This window comes from Felis catus, chromosome B4 (genome assembly GCF_018350175.1).
Source record: "Felis catus isolate Fca126 chromosome B4, F.catus_Fca126_mat1.0, whole genome shotgun sequence".
Lineage (NCBI taxonomy): Eukaryota > Metazoa > Chordata > Mammalia > Carnivora > Felidae > Felis > Felis catus.
This window is the reverse complement of record NC_058374.1, coordinates 14,642,285-14,666,389: the sequence shown is the minus strand read 5'-3', so window position 1 is coordinate 14,666,389 and position 24,105 is coordinate 14,642,285. Positions and strand designations below refer to the sequence as shown.

Genomic DNA, 24,105 nt, shown 5'->3' with positions numbered 1-24,105 from the left:
TCATAAAACGTGGGGAAAAACAATTATGAAGTTAAAAATTTTTCAAAGACTTTATGATGAATTTATTTCACGAACAGGAATGTTTCTCCTTATAGTGTCACTGCCGCACTAGGCTTATTTCATGTTTTTGAAAATTTTATTTTGTTGTGGGAAAAGACACATAACATAAAATTCACTATTTATCCATTTTAAGTGTACAATTCAGTGACATTTGGTACATTCGGTGTTCGGCAACCATCACCACTATCTAGTTCCAGAATAGTTTCACTACCTCAAAAAGAAAGCCCGTTCCCATTACTCACCCCCCGTTCCCCCTCATCCCTCAGACCCTGGCAAACACTAATCTGCTTTCTGTCTCTGTGGACTTGCTTACTCTGGACATTTCATGTAAACGGAATCAAACCCTACACGGCCTTTTGCGTCTGGCATAAGAGCACAGTGTGCACTTTTCAGTCCTGACAGTCGACATCATTTCTGCCTTCACACTGAAATTCTAGACTTGATTTCCTCTCTGAATTAGAGTCTTGCCCCCGATTCCTGAGTATTTGATCCAGAACTTAAAAAAATTTTTGACAGGTTTCCAACTCACACCAGAGCCAGGAATGATTTTGCTCAAGGTTTCAGAGCATAGGTCTTCAGGCTTCCATCAACACTATTACACGTACATCTGTGCGGAGATCTGTTAAAATGCTTTTCGGTCGCAAGTGGCAGAGAACCCAACTATTGGTGCATTGAACAAGAAGGGGTTTCTTATCCCATATAACAAAACAATCCATGGGCAAGGTGGTTTCAGGACAGCTCAGCACGGCGGTGCAGGAGTTTCTTTTAACTTTCTGCTCTGCTCTGCCATCCTCAGCTTGTTGGGGCCTTCAACTCACCCTTCTCCCCCCACCAATGATGCCCCGATGGCTTCAGCAGCTTCCACCTTTTTACAGAGCTTGTCCAGAAGCAGAAAAGGTCAGTTATTCTTCTTATCAATTTTTATTGGAAGAACTTTCTCAAAATCGTCCCAGCAGATTCCCTCTCATGACTCATTGACCAGTTATGTCACAAGACCATACCCATTCCAGGGGTGGGCAAGAGCAGTGGATGTGCCTTGTCAACATTCACTCCTGGGACAGGGGAGGACCCGTGAAGCACATCGTCACCAAATACCTCAACATAATGGGGTTCAGTTAATGAGGGAGGCCAAGGAAATGATAAACAGAGAGGCTACCTACATCTACTACTTTGGCATTTGTGTTAGTTTTAAATCAATTACTTTTCCAGTCAAATAATCTAAATGGTTCCCTGAGGTTGTGCAGTCTATGACATCAGATCTGAGTAACTTGGTTGACCAGGTGTTCATTAAAAGGAGTTGTTAGGAATGAACTCTCAAAATTCACATTTTACTTAGCCTGATAGCTGGTTAACAGAAAATAATATACATTTTGCTATATCGACTTGGCAGAAACAAGATCAGAATTGCCAAACTACAGCACTATGTGGTGGAAAAGACAATATTTTGAAAAGTTTCCTTTCCATAACACTGTTGTACTGTCATGATCCCTGGATTATTTACTCACCGTTCAGAGGTTACTCTGACAGATTGCATTCAACTGATCAGCAAATGGATCAATACTTTTCATTACCCAATTCACAACTTTTGTCGGGAACTAGAGCAAACCCACCAGTTGCTGTCATGTAGATAGAGCCCTAATTGAACCAATAAATCTAGAGGCCCATCAGTTATAGTGACGGCTAAGAAGGAGAAGAAGCATAGATCACTCACAATTCAAAGGGAAAAACAAAGTACGACCCAGAATGGGAGTTGTCCTCTTCCTCCTCATCCTGTGGGGAGAGGAAAGCCTCAGGAAATTTGAGGAACTCTTTAGCCAAGAGAATAATGAGGCATAAATCCTGCCCATAGATAGTGAGAAGCCTGGCTCAGGAAGTAACGCCATTAACCAAAGGATACTCCAGTGCCGGGGACAGTGATTAATGACCCAAACTTGACACGGTTATGTGACTTGGAAAGGGTCTCCACTCTTGGGGAGAGTGATTTGCAGAAAATGGAAACAATTTTGGTGGCCATTGTCACTGCCTCGCCAGTTTCCTTTGTGCAGCAGCTAGCTCAGGGAGAAAAGAGAGAGCTGTTCGTAACCTTTCCTCTCTGGACTTGAGAATGAGCTCTTATCTATGCAGTGGGCTACACTGGCTTCCCTCTAAAACTGGAGGATGGGTTGTTAAGGTTACAATTTATGGCGTGCTTATCAACATACTTCAGCCTGCAGATGGCTCCAGACAGAGAACGTCACTCTTATCGGAGACCATTCTCTTCGGCTGTCATTTGTTGGTCTTGGATGTTAACGTGGGCAGAGCACCGTAGTCACCCACGTGGAATGAGGGTCACAAAAATCCTGCAGACTGCCTTTTGGAGGCTGAGCTTCTGTCACCTCTTCAGAAGTCTGTCACGTCTCTTTATCACTAAGTTTTACATCGCACATATTTCCCAGAACGCAGGAGAATTAAACAGGAAGACCAGGAACTCTTTAGGACTCACAGAGCCTTCAATGAGGAATGTGGGAGTTTTCTTTCTCTTCAGTCTAAAATAGAGAGGTACCGAAAGGGCAGGAATCCACTGGTTATTCACCAACCACTTAGGGCACAGGGAGGTAAATCATTTGGTTGCTGGAAGCAGAAGCCAGAGGGGAGGCTGTCAATCGCTCCAGTGACACCGTCAATGGACCCTTGTTTTTGCATTTTTGTGACTTCTTAAAAATAAGCATCCCAGAGGCCCACTGTGTCGCAATGAGTTCTTTAAAGCGGGTATCAGAAAACTACAATCATTCCAGCGTTGCTGTCCTACTTAAAACATTTTTGGAGCTGGGGGCCCTCAGAGCCACCTGCTCGTAAGAAAATGAGGCTCAGGGGCACCTGGGTGGCTCAGTCGGTTGAACGTCTGACTTCGGCTCGGGTCATGATCTCACAGTCCGTGAGTTCGAGCCCCACATCGGGCTTTGTGCTGACAGCTCAGAGCCTGGAGTCTGCTTTGCATTCTGTGTCTCCCTCTCTCTCTGTGCCTCCCCTGCTCATGCTCTGTCTCTCTCTGTCTCAAAAATAAGCAAAAACATTTAAAAAAAAAAAAAAAAGAAAATGAGGCTCGTTACTTTACACCTGTATTTCATTTCAGGACAAAGAATTCTTCATCGTATACACTCACTCCAGTTACCAGTTGTTTCTGAGGAACACTGTCCCACTAGTGGAACCTGTGACAGGCCAGTATTTGACCCATGAAGAACAGTCAGTCAGCACGGTTGTTGAGTGCTGTTTTTAAATGAGTTCTAAAGGTGTTCTCAACAACAGGAGCACAGGAATGGTTTAAAAAGAAGCCGGCCCGGGGCGCCTGGGTGGCTCAGTCGGTTAAGCGTCCGACTTCAGCTCAGGTCATGATCTCATGGTCTGTGAGTTCGAGCCCCGCATTGGGCTCTGTGCTGACAGCTCAGAGCCTGGAGCCTGTTTCGGATTCTGTGTCTCCCTCTCTCTCTGACCCTCCCCCATTCATGCTCTGTCTCTCTCTGTCTCAAAAATAAAAATAAATGTTAAAAAAAAAAAAGTTTAAAAAAAAAAAAAGAAGCCGGCCCAAACTGCGGTCACCTGTGCTAAGCTCCATGGCAGCAAACCGAGACTTAACACATAACCTAACTGCAGCTTCAGCTTCTCCCAGAAGTGGAAGTTTAAACCAATCGGTCCGGGGCGCCTGGGCGGCTCAGTTGGTTGAGGGTCTGACTTCAGCTCAGGTCATGATCTCACGGTTCGTGGGTTCCAGCCCCCCGGGTCAGGCTCTGTGCTGACAGCTCCGAGCCGGGAGCCTGCTTCGGATTCTGTGTCTCCCTCTCTCTCCGCCCCTCCCCTGTTTGCACTCCGTCTCTCAAAAATAAATAAACGTTAAAAAATATTTTTTAAAAAATATATTTAAACCAATCAGTCTGGAATTTTCTGATCAATACTATAGTGAGGTGGTCTGAATGACAGACCCCAGCCCTTTACCCAAAGGAAGGTGACTGCCTGAAATAATCCCTTTTTTGTTTGTTATGACTTCCTTGTCCCTGCTCCCTTCTGCTTATAAAAGCCTTCTATTTTGTACAGCATCTGGTAGCTCCTTTCTACTTGCTAGATGAGAAGCTGTCCTGTTCATGAATCTCCGAATAATGCCAATTAGATCTTCAAATTTATTCAGCTGAATTTTGTTTTTTAAAAGGTCAAAGACACAGTTTTTAAATATATTTGTTTAAAAAGTATTAATACATTGTTATATTATGACATCAGGCCATATTTTTTTTTTAATTTTTTTTTTCAATGTTTATTTATTTTTGGGACAGAGAGAGACAGAGCATGAATGGGGGAGGGGCAGAGAGAGAGGGAGACACAGAATCGGAAACAGGCTCCAGGCTCTGAGCCATCAGCCCAGAGCCTGACGCGGGGCTCGAACTCACGGACCGCGAGATCATGACCTGGTTGAAGTCGGACGCTTAACCGACTGCGCCACCCAGGCGCCCCATGACATCAGGCCATATTAAGAGGCTAATTGCTATTAGAATCACTATATCATATACCTGAAACTAATATAACACTGTATATTAAACTTCACAAATATGTATCTATTTCTCACTGCTACCAATTGTCCCCATTCCCCCCCCCCGCCCTCCCCCCCCACCCGCATCAGAAACAAACCAAAGGAGAAGTATATTGAAAATACTGGTGAAATTGTTGTACTGTTGGAAGTTTTCCCAGCTTCTCGCTTATAAATGTCTTTACATTAACAAGAAACTTGTAAGTGCCAGGTACAAATCATGTAACAACAGCTGAACCAGAGAAAGAAGCTATTAGAAAAACCACGAAAAGCCCGCTGGTTTTAAGCATGCAGTGTGGTTGGGTTAAGCATTTGGAGTCTAGAAGTCAGACTAGGATTCAGTCCTGACACTGCCACAACTAGATGTGTACTTGGCCAAGTCACTAAGCCCTTCTAAGAGTTAATTTCCTCACCTACAAAATGGAGACAAAAGCGAGTGGTTCCACCTACCTTGTGTTGAGACGACTCGACACCTTAACGCACGTAAAACCCCTGCATCACCCTGGGCACGTGAATTCTCAAGACATCTTAGCTATTTTTCTACTGGTCCAAAAAAAGCTGAAATTCTGAATGGAACACACTTCTGGTAGAGGACTATTTTCCTTACTTACCTATACTATGGTAAACTGAGCTATAAAATCAAAATTTGAGAAACCTGGAAAGAGATTTTTGCATCTTGCTTAAGACTCAACCTACGTTCCCCACCCCCCCCCCCGCCTTGAAATTCTCTTTAGACCAAAGAAAGTAGTGGCCAGCACAAAACAACACCTCCTTTGCCTGCAATGCACCATTTGCTGTGCCCACTCAAGCCAAGAGTCAGTCTAGTTTACAAGGACTTGTCAAAACCTGAAGATGAGTCCACAGGGGCACCTAATTCATCAGAGAGGAAGAGAAATATCACTTACTACTGGTGACTGGCTGCCTAGATCCTACAGATATCAATGGACACTGAAAAAATATGACACTAAAATCTATTTGTGTAGAAATAACCATGGGAAAATGCATGGAATATGTGTTGTAAAAGAAAAGCAAGAGAGGATACATCTCAAAACCGAATAACTCCGGCATGCATCCGTTCTGAACCCAAGACATAAATATTTGGGTTGGGATGCAGGTTTGACTGCTGTAACAAAGAAATCCAAAACAAATATGGCTTTAAAAGCTAGTAGGTTATTTCTCTCTCACATAGTCAGGCAAGGCAGTCCAGGCCGGGATGGAGGCCACGCAATCATCAAGGGTCTGAGTCATTGTTTCTTGTGCTCTGAATCCTCCAAATGGTTTGCATCTCATGGTTCAAGTTGTTTGCTCTATCATGTCTGCACTTTAGCTTATAGAGAAAAGGGCAAGAGAACATCATGCCCTTCCGTTTAAGGGAAAACCCAAGAGGTATAAAGAGGGGAATGGCACACCTCACTTCCATTAGTAAACCACCAGCCTGTACTGTTACACGGCCACATCTAGCTATAGTATAAGGTCTTGAGCCGAGGCAGTAATTCATCAGTATGAAAGATGAGGAAAATCAGTATTAGGACATAACTAGTAGTCTCTGGCACCGTGGGGTGCATTTATTTAGTTGAGGTGTGTTAGCACCTTTTTTTTAAGAGAGAGAGAGACAGAGCTCGAGACAGGGTGGGGGGGGGGGTAGAGGAAGAAGGAGACAGAGAGAGAGAGAGAGAATCTTTTTTTTTTAATATTTGTTTTTTGAGAGAGAAAGAGAGAGAGAGAGGCAGAGAGAGATGGAGACACAGAATCCGAAGCAGGCATCAGGCTTCAAGCTGTCAGCACAAGAGCCCAACACAGGGTTTCAACTCACAAACTGTGAGATCATGATTTGAGCTGAAGTTGGACACTTAACCAACTGAGCCATCCAGGTGGCCTGAGAGAGGCGGACGGGGGGGAGGAAGAGAATCTTAAGCAGATCCCTGCTCAGCTTGGAGCCCAACTCAAGGCTCGATCCCCCGACCTGGGGAATCATAACCTGAGCCAGAATCAAGAGTGGGACTCAGCCACCCAGGCACCCTGGAAATTAATTCTTTAATGATACCATGAGTCACTGGTTCAAATGCTGCTACAACATGTGAAGTCCTATATAGAAAAGTCCCAGAATTCATTGCTTCTGTGCATTCCATCGTTTACCAAGCAGATATTGAACCGGAAGTCATCTTATTCCAGGATAGTCTGATTGCTGCGCATCTAGGTTGCCTCCGCACTTTCAATGCTCTCTCTGCAAACGCTTTAACTGGAGCTTAATTTTCTCTGTCTTTTAGGCATCAAGTGTCTCCAGGGGCTATCACAGGAAAGTCAGCTCTGGCGAGGACAGCCCTCTGAGGTCCATCTGCAGTTTTCAGAGCAATCACTGGATCCTCAATAAAGACTTGAATCACTGAGTCATCCAAACATACAAACCCTTCAGCCTTTAAAATCAATATTGAAGAGGCACCTGGGTGGCTCAGTCGATTAAGTGTCTGACTTCAGTTCCGGTCATGATCTCATGGTCACATGTTCGAGCCCCACGTCAGACTCTGTGCTGACAGTTCAGATCCTGGAGCCTGCTTCAGATTCTGTGTCTCTCCCTCTCTCTGCCCCTCCCCCACTCACACTCTGTCTCTATGATAAATAAAATATTAAAAATGTTTTAAAAAATCAATATCAAAATTAAATCAATTTAAGTAATAGGAACAGAATGCTATACCAAACCCACATGGAATTTAGCACTTCTTCCAAAAATATATACACTCCTGGTTTGATTTTTTTGTTTAAACTCCTTTATTTTTTAAAACTTTGACACCAGTACCCCCGAACACTGCTGAAACCAGGGGGAAGGCTGGCGAAGCCCTCATGTGAGGCCTGCCCTCCTTTTCACTCTTCTCAACGTACCACCTTTCAGCCTATGCCTTGCCCTGGTTTCTACTGAATTTACTGCCCTGTGCACAGCTCACCTCGAGAGTCTGGGAAATGTCGCTCCTGAATTTGGAAAGGAGGGAGAGTTGTTTCTGAGAGCTGAGTGCGGAGGCCGTTGCTACTCTGGCATCTGCGAGTGACCCTGAATTTGCTGTCCGTACGTACAGCAGGTTTTGAAAGGTGTTGAGTTGGGGCTCCATGCAGCCACATGGAGCTGAAGTGGGCAAGAAGCTAAGGCGCTGCTCTCTTCCTCCTAGGGGGAAGAAGGCTGACGTAGTTTTAGTAATTTTCCTCTCTGCCAATCTCTTTTCAAAAAAGGATTCCAGGGGTGCCTGGGTGGCTCAGTCGGTTGAGTGTCCACCTTCGGCTCAGGTCATGATCTCACGGTTCGGGAGTTCAAGCCCTCCGTCGGGCTCTATGCCGACCACTCAGAGCCTGGAGCCTGGTTTGGATTCTGTTTCCCTCTTTCCCTGCCCCTCCCTCTCTCCCCCCCCCTAAAATAAACATTAAAAACAATTTTTTTTTAAGGATTCAAATCTAGGGGTGCCTGGGTGGCTCAGTTGGTTGAGTGTCTGACTTTACCCCAGGTCATTATCTCACAGTTCGTGGGTTCAAGCCCCACGTCCAGCTTTGTGTTGAGAGTGTGGAGCCTGCTTCTGATTCTGTGTCTCCTTCTCTCTCTGCCCCTCCCCCTGTTCACGCACTCCTGCACTTGCTCTCTCTCTCTCTCTCTCAAAACTAAACAAACATTTAAAAACATTTTTTTAAAAAGGATTCAAATCTGAACAGCAGAGATAAGAGATTAATGGCTTTGTAAGGGAGTATTTGGGGAGAGATTTGACAGAAGGTAGAGTCTTGAGGGGGTGTGACCTAATATACAAGAATGATTGCCTTCTCTAAAAGTTATTTAGATAAGGCTGATTTCAAATACAGAAACACGTTTCCAAGGGAGGACTGACCCCAAGGTGACCTCCCTTTTTCACACCTTGCGTCTACACTTTGATCACCCAGGGAAATCCAGATCTCCCAGAGGCTTCAGTGGAGGACTCCTTGCACTCATATCGAAAAGATTACAGCAGGGGCGATAACAGCATACCCTAGTGTGCTGCAGAGCTAGAAACGGCGAGAAGGGTGGCCCTAGCTCCGATGCTCACACTCAAGTGGGGTACAGGAAAACACATAAAATGCTCTCTAAAATCCAATTTATAGCGCATGCTATCCGACTACACAGTCCACAAAGGGAGGTGGGAGATCTGAGAATACTTTTTTCACTCTTTCCCACAAGCTTCCCCTCTCCCCACGTTTCACTGGTGGGCGCAGTAAAAGGTCCTCTCGCACCTGCTGGAGTACCGATCCTGTGGGCAGCTCCTCTAAGCTATTGGGGTTTTTTAGCATTTATTTATGTATTTTGAGAGAGAGCGTGCGCGCACAAGTGTGAGCTGGGGAGGAGCAGAGAGAGAGAGAGAGAGAGAGGGAGAACCCCAAGCAGGTTCCATGCTGCCAGCACAGAGCCCGGTACGGGGCTCGATCTCATAAACCGTGAGATCATGACCTGAGCCAGAATCAAGAGTTGGACGTTGAACGGACTGAGCCCCCCCCGCCCCCCCGCCTCTGTGCTGCTGTTACTGCTGTTACTTGTACTGCCTGAATGACCACCGACTATGGTCTTTGTCATTTACTCTTACATTCTGCTCCAGTCATGGTCGTAGGCACTGCACTGACATTACCTCTTTAAATCCTCACAAATCCCTGTAAGTAGGTTCTGTTATTACTCCTATCAGTCACGTGACGACAGTGATGCCGGAGGAGGAGGACTGAACAACTTGCACCAGGTCATGCAGCTGAAAAGGGTCATGCAGAGCTGGGAGGTGACAAATCGGCGGGCGTCTCGAGACAGCCTATAGGCAAGAAGCCGGTGAGGCTCGGACTCAGCAGATCAGATGAGTGGGATTGTTCTGTCATGATGAACTTGAAAGACAGCCCATTCCCCTTGCTTAAAACTCCTCCTTGTCACCTATTATGCCCCAATGACAGTGACCTCTCATCTCATTGACAAAGGCCTGCGTGATTGGACCCCTGTGCCCTCCCCCCCGCCCCACCCCAGGCAGACCTCCGAACACTCCCTGCCATGTCCTGGTGCTCTAGTTACGTTTGGGCCAATCTGCCAGAAGTCTACTTGCTGGAGGCACTGGCTGGACTGCTGGTTTTGTATGTGATGTGCAGCCCTTCCATCAGACAGACTGTGAACTCCCAGAAAGCAGAGAACAAGCCCTGGGGAAGGAAACTCATGAGTTACTACTCTGATCGCAGCAGAGGGGACATGGGGATAACGGGCATGCAATGACATACTCCGAGTAATTGACTCCGTCAGGGATGGAGGAAGTGGCAGTTGCTAAGGCAGCACGTAAGAGAGCCCCTCACGCAGACCTGGAAGACCCGGGAGGGCCTCCCAGAACCAGGAATGAATGAAGAGAGCCTTCTCGAGTGCATCACCTGAGGTCAGGTGAAGGACAGGAGGGGCCAGGGGCAGGGGGCAATGCTCTGGCTAAAACATATGCAATATGGAGGTCAGACAGAGCTTGGCTGGCTGCAAAAAGTGAAAGAATCTCTATGAGGCTGGAATTACCAGGGGAGGCCTGTGGAGTATGGACAGGTGAGGGCAGAAAGGTAAGTAGGGGAAGCACATGAACGCCCTCAAATCAGAGTCTGTACTCTATCCAGTCAGCAATGGGCCACTGGATATTAAGTATTAAATATTACTATTTAGATATTAAGTATTAAAATGTCTTAAGCAGAAGAGTGACATGACCAAATGGGCATTTTTGAACAATCGCCGGGTTCTTTATTTCTTCTGCACCCAAGCTACTGAAAAGAGTTTTCTGCATACGGAATTGATGACACAGGTGCTTCAGGTACTGAGATTTCCCAAGGAAGATTAAATTTGTTAACTTTTTCCCTCACCTCTGGGTAGAAAGTTGCATCCATCCCTACGGGAGAAATCCCCTCCTGGAGCCAGGAAAGGCGCCATATTGTCTGTGACGCAAAAACAATCAGCTCTTTTGTGTTCAGGTTCAGTAAGGAAGGTTGCAAGGGTGAACTAGGCTCTGAGGGCACTGGCTTCAACAGGGTGGAATAATGACCTTATTGTAGGTGGTCCCTAATCAACCTTTTGAGTAAGCGTGCGAGAAAATGGAGGGTCCCTGAGGAGGGAGATAGGTATACGACAGCCAACACTCCCATGGAACTTATTACATGCCAGGCACTGTCCTAAGGACTCTGCATGTATATGACCTCAGCTAATCCTAACAACAGCCCTGTGACAGAGGGACCCTATTAACCCCATTCTCTAGATGAAGAAACTAATGCACAGAGAGGTTGAATAACTTCCCTGGTCACCCAGCTGATGAGCAGCAGTGCTGGGAGTCAAGGCTACACTTCCAGAGCCAACTAACTGTGCCTCTTCTACCCACAGTCCATGGGAACTGGAGGCATTGCTTTCCCTTCGCCCCGTCTCGGACCCAGCCTTCCTGGCCAAGCCATAGCTCTCCCATGCATCGTCCACCGCCAATGTGTCTGAAGTAGAGAATCTCTAATTTCTGGTGTCTCTGTGATTCCATAAATGGGGCTGTGGTCCCAGCCCCAGGGATATCCAGCATCCTGAGCTGGAGGAAAGGAAAATCGCTCCCCAGTTTTACGATAAATTACTCATCTGAATTGTTCACCCCTCATTCTAGGTTTTCTGTTCAAGTATCACTTCCTCCTAGAAGCCTTTCCTGGCTGCTTGTCTAAAATACACACATAATGGGGCACCTGGGTGGCTCAATCTGACTCTTGATTTGGGCTCAGGTCATGATCTCAAGGTCATGAGATCAAGCCCCATGGTGGGCTTCCGAGCTGAGTGTGGAGCCTGCTTGGGATTCTCTGTCTGTCTGTCTGTCTGTCTGTCTCTTTCTCTCTCTCTGCCCCTCCTCCACTTGTGCACGTGCTCTCTCTCTCTCTCCCAAAAAAAATAAATTCTATTTAACACACACACACACACACACACACACACACACACACACACACTCTTACTCTTTATTACCCGGCTCTGCTTTATTTCACAGCACCTATTGCTAGCTGAATGTATTTGTTTAATTGGTTACTTGTTTAATCTACATAATTTGTAGGTTATATATAAATAATATATATTTATACATATGTATAAATACATATATACATAAATAACATATTTATCTACATAAACTATTATGTTATATAAAAAATCACATGTGTATACATAAATTTTTTAACATTTATTTATTTTTTTGAGAGATAGAGAAACAGAGCATGAGCAGGGGAGGGACAGAAAGAGAGAGACACAGAATTGGAAGCAGGCTCCAGGCTCTGAGCTGTCAGCACAGAGCCCGATGCAGGGCTCGAACCCACGAACCGTGAAATCATGACCTGAGATGAAGTCAGACGCTTAACCGGCTGAGCCACCCAGGCGCCCTAACATATGTGTATATATAAATGTAAATTCCATAATAGCATTTACATGATCTATTTATTTGCTTCATTGGTTACTTGGTTATTGTCATTCTCTCTTACTAGAATATTACATATATATATAAAACATATAAAATTTGTAGATTATGCATAACATAGAACACATATTTACACATATGCATAAATACATACATAAATGACATGTGCGTATCTATATAAATTATTATGTTATATAAATAATAACATGCGTGCAAACATAAATGTAAATTCCATGATGGCGGAGACCTGGTCTTTCACTACTATAGTCCTAGCTCCCAGAACACTGTCTGGCAACAAAAGGGGGCCACTCAAAACATGTTTTTAAGTACTGAAGTAAATGAAAGGCAAGTAAAATTAATATTGACCAGCTTTGCAGCCTCACCTCACCATGGAGCCCCTTTCACCTCACCCCTTCTCACCTCTTTTTCCTTTATTTCCACATCTATAAGCTCTACTGTGGAAAAAAGAAAAAACACAAGTTTGGGGGGGTTCTGTTTTGTTTTTTGTTTTTTTACTTCCTCCTATGTAATGTTCCTCCTCACCCTGCATCTCTATGAGTCTGTGCTGGTTTCCCAGGGCGCACTTCTTCCTGTGTCAGGGGAGGACAGCGTGTCTACTTTGGCAGCACTGGCCCTGTGATACCCTGCATATCTCGGTGGAACCGACGCCCGACACTTGGCAGACTTCCCTCCCTCACAGAAGTGAGCTCTGTGATTCCCACTCCATGATGTGAGGCAATGAACTCTGTCATTTGGAATTCTGTCCAGCTCATTGTTGGGAGTTTGTCTAACACTGAGTCAAGAGATTTGGGGAGGACACAAATAAATGAGTGCAAACCCCAAGGGAAAACAATTCTTCAGCTATCTGTGAAAACAAACCTCAGTGGGATCTGGCCTCAATGGGCTCCAGGTCCTGTGGTGAACAGAAGACAACTTCCCTGGGCAGGAAGGGGTCTCCTGCTTCACCCTGCCACCCACCTCAACTCCCACTCTGTCCACTGTCTTCTCAATTCCTTTAGCCCAAGCAGAATGGCAGGAGACAAAACAGGGCCAGAAAGGTTGATCAGCTGGACTTCGTCCATAAAAGGAATTCTAGTGCAAAGTTCTAAAGGGAGGGAGGTATGTTTTTCAAATTATCATTGTTTTTCTCATTCTGGACTCTCCTACAACAAATTTTGCTCACTCAAAATGGAAAAACAAGAGGGAGTTATCTTCATGTAAATATTGGAACAAAAGAATAGAATCCCAGTGGAAGAATCCAACTTAAAGGTATTTCTTCAAGAATATTCGACAGGTTGGAAATGCAAGCTGGTGCAGCCAGTCTGGAAAACAGTGTGGAGGTTCCTCAAAAAATTAAAAATAGAACTACCCTACGACCCAGCAATTGCACTACTAGGCATTTATCCAAGGGATACAGGTGTGCTGTTTCGAAGGGATGCATGCTCCCCCATGTTTATAACAGCACAATCAACAATAGCCAAAGTATGGAAAGAGCCCAAATGTCCATCGATGGATGAATGGATAAAGAAGATGTGGTATATATATACAATGGAGTATTACTCGGCAATCAAAAAGAATGAAATCTTGCCATTTGCAACTACGTGGGTGGAACTGGAGGGTATTATGCTAAGTGAAATTAGAGAAATACAAATATCATATGACTTCACTCATATGAGGACTTTAAGAGACAAAACAGATGAACACAAGGGAAGGGAAATAAAAATAATATAAAAACAGGGACGGGGACAAAACAGAAGACACTCATAAATATGGAGAACAAACTAAGGGTTACAGGAGGGGTTGTGGGAGGGGGGATGGGATAAATGGGTAAGGGGCACTAAGAAATCTCCTCCTGAAATCATTGTTGCACTATATGCTAACTAATTTGGATGTGAATTTTAAAAAATAAAAAATAAAATTAAAAATATATATATACAGGAAAAATGAAAGTATTAAAAAAAGAAAAAGATAAAAGTTATGAAAAAATCATATTTGAAACAATAGCCAGTATTCAAATATTATCAACCTTACCAGTAATTAAAGAAAAAACAAAGCATTATGATGCAATATTCAAGAAATTCTATTAGTAAAATTTTTTAAAAAATGAAAATACCTACATCAATAATAATGTATTAAATAATTCTTTCTGTGTAATATTGTTACAAATGTAAATTGGTATGCAAATTCTAGAACAACATATGTTTATATGTTATCTTATTACATCTTTTAACAAAGAATTAAACATTTGCATTTTGGACAAAATTCAAAAAAAAAAAAAAAAAGATTCAACAGATGGGGCACCTGGGTGGCTCAGTAGGTTAAGGGTCTGACTTCTGCTCAGGTCATAATCTCACGGTTCGTGGGTTTGAGCCCCTCGTCAGGCTCTGTGCTGATAGCTCAGAGCCTGGAGCCTGCTTTGGATTCTGTGTTTCCCTCACTCTCTGCTCCCCAGCCCACCCCCCACCCCCGTTCACTCACTCTCTCTCTCTCTCTCTGTCTCTCTCAAAAATAAGCATTAAAAAAAAAAGAATATTCAACATGTGAGCATTCAGAAATCATAGTAAATATTCAGTACCAAATCGGAATCTGAAATATTCAGTACCACATCTCTAACATATGCTTTTACCAGGTTGATCTGAATCATGACACATTTTATGTAAATACAGTGTTAATTAAGATAAAGCTTTATTTCTGTCTCGAACGTTTTAGGCCAGAATTAACCAAATTATTTTCTCTGAGCATCACTTCAGATTCTTATTGCATACTTCAGGAAAATATTTTATTCTATCACTGATATGTCAAAAAATGTTCTGAAGTCATTAAAGACATTTGGGTATGTTGCCTCACAATTTTTCTTCATTCACAAAACTCTTTTTTTCCCCATAATAAACTTTTGTCACCAACAACATCTACTGAGTACCTCTCTGTGCAGAGCAGCCTGCTAAACGCTATCATCTCAGATGACAACTGTTTAGGCCAATGTACCATGAAGCCTCTAGTTGCCAAGTAAGTCCCCTTATGCATTGGGTTCTCTTGGTTTGTGTCTCAGAATGCTTTATTTTGATTTATTTTACATCACATCCCTTTGAAACACTGGATTTTCCCCAAAGCTTCAACATGTCTCTGGATTGGAACCCTTTCTCCATTTCCGAAGCTTTTCTAAATAACACAAGAGGGACCATATTAAGAAATACTGAAATTGTCAACGCCCTTTCAAAACATGTATCTTCCAAGTGGGGTGAATATCAAGCAATCACACTCATTCAAATCCAAAATACATGAATATAAAAAATGAAAGTTCCCTCATATTACATCTCTGAAATGTCAACATTTCATGAAAATATTTGTGTCTAGGGACCTTGTACAACTGGGACTTATTTAGATACAGCAATAACTTTCCCCTTTTCTTCTAAACTCATAGCAGCCTACACCTCGCTTCCATGTCTAGACACAACAGAATCATCATGTTGTCCAATCTTAGATTCGTTTCCCCCTGAAATCATTTGCCAGCGAGAGGTGAAAAGGAGTAGGTTGCAAACTCAGACAAGCCATTCTGACAGTTTCCATCTATCTCTCATTTTGCAACTAACTGGTGCAAATATCGGACGTCTGATTCACCTCCCGCACTCATTTCTGGCACACGTCCTACACCAGCTGCTCAGTGCCGCTTTTGGCGAGAGTGCTGATGGGCTCTGTATCCCCAGGGATGAGAAGGCTACAGAGACACACGAATGACCGCTTAACCACGTTTTAGATATGACCTCTTTAAAACTCTGATCAGTAAAGTTTTTAAGGCGATGGTGATTGTAGACCAATTCTTTTAGAAATGTAATCATTTTGACTTTCAGGGGAAGGGGGTATTTTAAATGAGGAAAAAGAAAAACTAAGGAAGCTAAAATAGACAAGAGAAGAGATTGGTGCTTGGTGCGCATGAAGTAAGTTTTTTTAATCCTTCTGTGCTATTTGAGTTTCTTCTTATCACGTGGGTGTGTTTCCAGGTGAAAAAGAATGAGAACGTTTTCCGTCCAAAATGTATCTTAATTATTGTGTTCACGGGTTAGCAAAACAGAGCCCATGTCAAAAATGGTCCACGAGAGGATGCTATAAGTGGAACAAAGGCCAGCATGGCCTAGGTTGTGAGGTTTAATTATGACACTGGAAACCCCCCCTTGTGACACCTTGTTCATACCCACCTGTCCTCCCAGGCATCTCACCTCCCCAAACTCCTTCATCTCCAACCCAGATCTCCTTCTTGTTCTCAGCTGTCAACTAATCCCTACGAAGGTGTTCAATTTTTAAAACGTGTAATTTCAAGCAACAGTTCATTCCAGAGGGGTGCCTCAGTTGAGGCAGCAAATCAGGCCACTCCTCGGCCTCATGATGTGTGAATCAGAGGCAAGGCCAAGAGAGCCGGTGACCACATGTGTGTGTATCAAAACAGAATAAGGATGACAGATGGGGCTCCTCAACTATGAGCTGTTATTCATTTAACCAGCCGACAATATGCTATGCATCAGGCTAGGAGTCAAGGCTACAGAAAAAAAAATATTTTTTGAGGCAACGTCCCACCCTAGAGAAGTTCATATGCTCGTGTGGAAGGTAGGCACATCAATAAATCATTGCTGTTCCATGTGATAAATGGCTAAAATAGAGGGATACAAAATGCCACAGAATCCCTGCAGAGACTATGTCCTTGAGGGATTTTAAACGGAAGAGCTATGTAGTTATAAATACCTGTCTGGCAGGATCATGGAAGACCAGAAACCAGGAGACCAGAGGGAATGACCTGACACAGTCACACCACAGCAGACAGTGGGAACAGGCAGCAAGAGGCCAGTCCTCCAACGGAGTTACCTCAATAACTTATCAGATAATGTCCATCCTGTATGGAGAAAAAGAGAGTGATTGTCACCCTCTGGTGGCCAACCCTCAAAATGGAAGAATTCATACTGGACTGTGTGTGTCAGTTTGTTGTTAACTATTCTAAATGATGATTCTGCTTAAGGTACTATTAATGTTCACGTGTGTAATTGAAAAAGCATGAAAAAAATGTTATTTTAATGCAGCCTTACATCTGAAGTCTGTGTTCTGATCCGTGGCCATAAAAACACTATAGCATTCATTTAGAACAACCATCATCTAGTTGTGACAAGCTGCTTTATCTGCTGTCCTTTTCATAGTTAACAAGTTATCAGAATATATTGAAAAGGGTTTCAATGGGGCACGTGGGTGGCTCAGTTGGTTAAAGCGACCAACTTCAGCCAGGACGTGATCTCGCGGTTCATGAGCTCGAGGCTTGCGTGGGGCTCTGTGCTGGTGGCTCAGAGCCTGGAGCCTGAGCCTGCTTTGGACTCTGTGTCTCCCTCTCTGACCCTCCCCCACTCACACTCCACCTTCCTTTCTCTCTCTCTCTCTCTCTCTCAAAAACAAATAAATGTTAAAAAAAAAAGGGGGGGGGGCCTCAATCAGGATTTCTTGGCTCTGCCTCTAATGAGGTACGGGATATTAAACCAGTTATCCCCTTACACCCTGGTTTTCCCAACGAGGAAATGATTCTAGGGCCCCCCTGAGCTCTAACTTGTCAAGTGTCAGCTTGCACATCCAACTTGTCTTTCTTCTCCTTCACCTGATGGAAATGGGCCCATTCAGTAAATGTGCCCTTTATCTCCTGATTTCTCCACATCTATCAGTTGTGTGTAATACAGATTGCCTACCTGCTAGTGAGCCCGCTGTGTTCAAATATGGTTCATATCTACTATCTGTGAAACCCTTCAACAGCTTAGCAATTATGGCTTTACAAAGTCCATCATTTAGTCATAAAAAGGTTAATCATCTCCATCGCGCAAAATATTCTTTGTGTGACCACACATACTCTTACCGGTTTCAAAGTAAAAAAATTTATCTTAATCAATCAACCATCTAATAATTTACTGATCAATATTCAAATTTTGTTTTTAAAGAATATGTCACTCAAAAAAAAGATATTCACTCAACTGAATTTAAACAAGAACAATAAAGATAATCAAAATTATTATTTTTTTAAAGACTAAAGCAAACAATGCCTCAAATAATTCTCCCCAGACCTTAAAGTTGTATTTACACATAGGAAAACTTGCCATCACGGGGTAAAAGGCAAAAAGGTTGCTGGGACTAACACGCACCGGCCCTGCTCAACCACACCTGGCTTTATGAAGGGCATCTGTGCTACACGTGAGTTTTCACCGCCCCAACACTAACCCAAGGCTGACAAACAGAATAGAGAGCTTTTGCTATTCTATTTATGTTTGCAGTGATCATTTGAAATCCCTTAGATACTTAGACTAAGCATAAAAATGCCAGATTCCCCTCAAGGTTTATGACTTCGTATCCGATTAAACCCCAAGCCTCCTCTTTTCTCTTTTTTGTTTCATTCAGGTTCTCAGGTTCAGTCCCTCCATCCAGAATTTAAAGGGAAAGGAAGATAGGTCAGAAATTAAATTTCAATCCTCTTTTTTTTTTTACGTAACACATTGTTCACCAAGACCGTGCATTTTATTTATTTTTTTTAATGTTTATTTATTTTTGAGAGAGAGACAGAGACAGAGTGTGAGTGGTGGAGGGGAAGAGAGAGACGGAGAGAGAGGGATACAAAGAATCTGAAGCAGGCTCCAGGCTCTGAGCCATCAGCGCAGAGCCCAATGCCAGGAACTGTGAGATCATGACCTGAGCCGAAGTCAGCTGCTTAACCGACTGAGCCATCCAGGCGGCCCAAGACTGTGAATTTTAAAGACCAAGGGTGGTATGAAAAAATGTCATATCATTTACTTTGTTCTGTGTGCTTCCAGGCTACTTATTTTGCCTGCTCCCGATTCAGCCAACTAGCCTAGAAATATGTAAAAATATCTAGTTTACTTTTTAGTAATTAAAAAGAACAAGAAAGAAGACTTTTTAAGTTTTCTGAACTCCAATCCTGCAGGTACTGGCTGGATAAAAACTAAAAGTAGTTTACCAATTAGAAAAGGAGCAGGGACCTCCAGGATCCAAAGTACATGGAAAGTTGTTTGGGGCTTAGAAGTTACTGTTTTGATGCACTGAATATTTCAGGTGAATGACTCCCCTCCAAGACTGTCATCGAATTTACCTAAAGGGAGAGGTGAAAAATCACGTAAACTAAGCCCGAACACTGCTGCCTCTCATCACGTGAACTATGACCCTGAGCCATGCGGGGCAGCTCGATTCCTTGAATAGAAAGAGATCTCCAAAGGATGTATGGGAGCACTTTGCAACTTATGGTCCAAAACATTCTAACAAAACCCTGAGCATGATGTGACATCGGTTTTCAGAAAATATGGAGACGAAGGAGCAAGTAAAGCCAGGTGGGACACAATCAGCAAAATCCAGACTACGGGAAACTCTCTAGCATGAGCAATCCAGGTTTTTAAGAAAAAAATATCAAAAGGAGAAATAAAGGCATGGAGGAAAGAATTCATAGGTTAAAAGACATTTGGGGGCACCTGGGTGGCTCAGTCAGTTAAGAGTCCGACTTTGGCTCAGGTCATGATCTCTCGTGAGTCTGAGCCCCACGTCAGGCTCTGTGCTCACATCGAAGCCTGGAACTTGCTTTGGATTCTGTGTCTTCCTCTCTCTCTCTGCCCCTCCCCCGCTTGTGCCCTGTCTCTGTCTCTCTCTAAAAAAATAAACATTAAAAACAATTAAAAAAAAAAAGACATTTGTAAGACATTATCAACAATCACACTTTATGCCTCTTATTTTGGATCTCGAGTCAAACGGTGACAATCCAATCGTGAAAACTTGAACCCTGACGGGTTATTGATGTGCTTAAGGAATGGCTGTTAATTTTTTTTTTTTAATTTTTTTTTCAATGTTTTTATTTATTTTTGGGACAGAGAGAGACAGAGCATGAATGGGGGAGGGGCAGAGAGAGAGGGAGACACAGAATCGGAAACAGGCTCCAGGCTCCGAGCCATCAGCCCAGAGCCTGACGCGGGGCTCGAACTCACGGACCGCGAGATCGTGACCCGGCTGAAGTCAGACGCTTAACTGACTGCGCCACCCAGGCGCCCCGTTAATTTTTTTTTAAGTGTGATCATGGTATCAATGCTATGCTCGAGTCCTTGTGTTTTACAGTAATATCCTGGAATGATAAAGATTTGCTTCCAATAATCGGGGAGGAGGGTGTGGGGGGATGAGGCTACAGAATTCAAGAAAAACCATGACTTAGTAATTGTTGAAATTGAATGACAGGAACTTGAAAGTCCATTATTCTGTGTAGATTTTTGAAATTTTCCATAAGAAAAAGGAAAAAGAAGAAAAAGAAAACCAACAATGAGTTTGACAGTATTGGGGAGGATGAAAAGCAGCTGCTGTTCCCAAACACAGGAATGAGAACTGTTGCCATGACCTTGCAGAGCTATTTGGCATTCTGAAGTAAAGTGCTGTGTGTACCTCTATGACCTACCATCTCACTCCTAGGTATTTAGAAAACGAACTCAGGCTGAATTGCCCTCTAAGTGGCTTTTTAACCCCTCATCCATTGCTTTCTAATATTTTTAAATCATGGACTCCTATCTGAAATCACACAGGGGCACCTGAGTGCCTCAGTTGGTAAAGCATTTGACTCTTTATTTCATCCCAGGTCATGATCTCACAGTTCATGAAATCAAGCCCCGTGTCAGGCTCTGCGGTGGCAGCGTGGAACCTCTTAGGTTTCTCTCTCTCCCTCTCTCTGCCCCTCCCCTACTCTCTCTCTGTCAAAATAAATAAATTTTTAAAAAATCACACAAACTAGGGGCACCTGGGTGGCTCAGTCAGTTGAGCGTAGGACTTCAGCTCAGGTCATGATCTCATGGTCTGTGGGTTCGAGTCCCACATGGGGCTCTGTGCTGAAAGCTCAGAGCCTGGAGCCTGCTTCAGATTCTGTGTCTCCCTCCCTCTCTGCCCCTCCTCCACTCATGTTTTGTCTTTCTCCCCGTCAAAAATAAATAAACATTAAAAAAAATTTTTTTTTAAATCACACAAACTACATTGGATGAGGGGATGTAAAGTTCAACTGGCTGCAGTATCTATAGGTATATGTCTTGTTGTTGTTATGACATAGTTAAGGTACGTAAAACATACAGGTTTAAAGGACTATCTCACACATAAACAAGAATGTGTGCTGTCTGTAATACTGGAAAAAGGAAGCAACATGAATATGCATCAATAGATAAATGGTTTAAACAAAGTGTGGCGAATTCACTCCACGTGCAAATGTAAAAATGAATAAACTACATATGAACCTCGATAGTTTTCCAAAACATAATGTTGAATGGAAAAAAAAAGCAAGTTGCAAGCAGACAAAGTCAGCATGATAGATGACAAATACACGAATGGAAAAAGCGAACTCTAAATACGAGGGAGCAGGGCCGTCAATGCAACTGGGAATAATACAGAGCGTGCGAGCATACTCGTGACATTCCGGTTCTTAAGCTGAGTGTAGGTTCATGTATGTTTGTTATATTCTTATCTATCCTATTTTGCATCCCTGAAATATTTAATGAAGAATACATTGAACAAGATGACGCCTATTAGCCAGCTCCAGTGACAGGCCTGGGGCGACAGGAAAGGGGCAGCAGCCAGCCGGTCACACATTCTTAACTCATTACAGAGAGTTCATCTTATTTCTTACAGTGTTGGGGACTTTTTAAAAATCGAAAAGCAGTTTTCTGCAAGTAAAAATCTAATTTGCAGAGTAACATGATTTTCAGGACTCTGTTGTTCTAGGTGTGCAAAGAATAGTAAAGGCTTTGTCTGTGTTCATCCATCCATCTGCATTATAAGACCTGGAGAGAAAAACCCCAGCAGACTACCTTGAGAATCTCAGATGAAGGGCATTAAAGACAAATGCCCAACGAATGGATGTTTTTACAATTTACTCACAATTTACCTTACTTACTCAAAGCACAGAATTTTAAAAGGTTTGAAAAAATGAGACTTTAAATCTTAGTTGGTACCTATCTAGAACTCGCTGAACAGGTCAGGGTTCTGTTCAAACCTGTTCTATGCGTATTACAAATTTCTGATTAGTGTCCCAGAAAGCAACAATTCTGAAATCCGACCAAAAACACAGTATCGCAGCGCCATCTACTGAACCCTAGAGAATTTCACACAAAAACTTGGGAAATGTCCTAAGAAAACGTGGGCTTTTAAACCAAACATGAAATATAAGTGCAAAGCCTCAGGACTTTTTTTAAAGTTTTTATTTATTTTGAGAGAGAGAAAGAGAGAGCAGGGGAGGGCCAGAGAGAGAGGGAGAGAGAAAAATCCCAAGCAGGTTCCACATTGTCAGCACAGAGCCCAACCGCAGGGCTCAAACTCACAGACCGTGAGATCATGACCCGATCCGAAACCAGGAATCCCATGCTTAACCGACTGAGCCACACAGGCCCCCGCCTCAGAAGAACTTTTTAAATCAACGTATTTATTTAACTCCTTAACACTGATTTCAGTATTAAAGTACATGTAACATAGCACTGCTGTGCAGGCTGCATTTCAAAACATGAGGTTTCGTTTTATTTTACACACCACTACTCAACTACACTATTACTCATGAAAGGACAGCCTTAAAATACCCTTTACTTCAGAACTGTGTGCTATAGAGTGGGATTTGGGGTGTCAGGCGGGGGGGGGGGTGCTGGAAAAGTCTCAGGGACCCACCTTGTCGAAGGGGAAGAGCCCTGGCTTGCAGGGCTGGCCCGTCTCCGTGGCTCAGGTAGCCACCGCCCATATGAGCACGGCACTGCCCAGCGTGTTGCTCGATGGTTCTGGAAGCTGCTGCGGGAGCTCAGGCTCCAGCACACCACTCCGTCCGAGACAGATAGGGATTCTGAGGCCCCTGCCTAGAAAAGCATATGTTGGGGTACAGTTGCCCCAGGCCCTAATCTTATAACTTCGGCCCGCTTCAAAATGAAAGCGCTTCAATATCAGCCCAGGCATAGTCCCCTTGCCTGAGACATTTCTTTCGCAGAGCATTTCTTTTTAATTTTTAGGAACCTGCAGGGCACCTCGGCCCCCTCTCATCCCAACCACAACCACCCATCTCTCTAACCTAGCTCGCAGGGGCTGCACGCAGAGACTCCACGAGCTGGAGGCAAGCGCCGGGTGTACCTTACAACCAGTTTGCTCCCGCAAAGAACAGACTAGACCAGTAAGCACCGCCCCCCCCTTCAGACCCCGTCCCTGATCTGCCACTGACTTTTCCCTCCATTGTAACGCGAGGACTCACGCCTACGGGTGGAGAGCTACCGAGCGAGGCGAACGTGGGACACAGGAAGCAGTGTGTTCTGTCCACTGCGCCTGAGCACCCTCGGCCTTTCCCCGCCCCTACGTGCCTGACGTCACGGCGCTCCCACCTCTGCGCCTTAAAACCCTTTCCCGCGCGTTGTTGGGAAGCAGCCCGGTGACCCTCTCGCTGGGGCCGTCTCCCTCCTGCCTGGGGGCGAGCTGACCATAAACGCCATCCGCACCACCCTCAGCCTCATGTCTGTTTCTACCCATATTGTCAAGAATCTCGAGGTCGGTTTCGGTCCTGATCGTGCCGGAGTGGGTCCCCAAAGCCCAAGTCACGTCACCTCTCTAAACAGTAAATCCTCCACCTCTGAAAAGGATGGCGAGTCCTCATGAGGACTTTTCTGGCTTGAAGGCGAGAATTCTACGAAAGGAACACTTGTGCTCAGTATGTGAAGCCTGGGGGAGCAGCGGCAGCACGTGGCGAAGCTGTCCCGGAAGAAGTCGCGGCACTTGCCCCACAGCTCCGCCTTGTCTCTGCGCAGGACAGGAACAGAGTGGGCTGCTGGTGTTGTTCCTAGCAAGTGGGAGGGAAAGAGTCCTGGCCCCAGTTGGGAAAGGGAATAGGACTCATATGGGGAGGCAAGTTTAAGTTGTCCCTTGGAAGACTGTCCTGATCTTTTTATTTATTGAGCTAATCAATAGGGACATCAAAATGCCAATAGCACAAGCCCCAGCTCTCAAAGGACTGAGGTGGATGGTGGCCTGACCTGAATCTCCAATAGCAGAATCAGAAAAGGACCT

The 24,105-nt window shown here is 44.1% G+C and overlaps 1 long non-coding RNA gene across 2 annotated transcripts in view; it reads right to left on the bottom strand.

The window, feature by feature from the left end:
- Window positions 1–23,391, bottom strand: part of LOC123386448 — a 171,969-nt gene extending 148,578 nt beyond the window's left edge. Inside the window, exons 1-3 of one of the 2 annotated variants that reach the window (XR_006600315.1) lie at window positions 23,300–23,391; window positions 22,732–22,913; window positions 16,771–16,918 (exon numbers count right to left, since the gene is read on the bottom strand). This is a non-coding gene — a long non-coding RNA (uncharacterized LOC123386448). Of the gene's footprint in view, window positions 1–16,770; window positions 16,919–22,731; window positions 23,217–23,299 lie in introns of those variants that run through there. The other variant, XR_006600316.1, reaches the window with a different exon arrangement.
- Window positions 23,392–24,105: the final 714 nt, after the last annotated feature.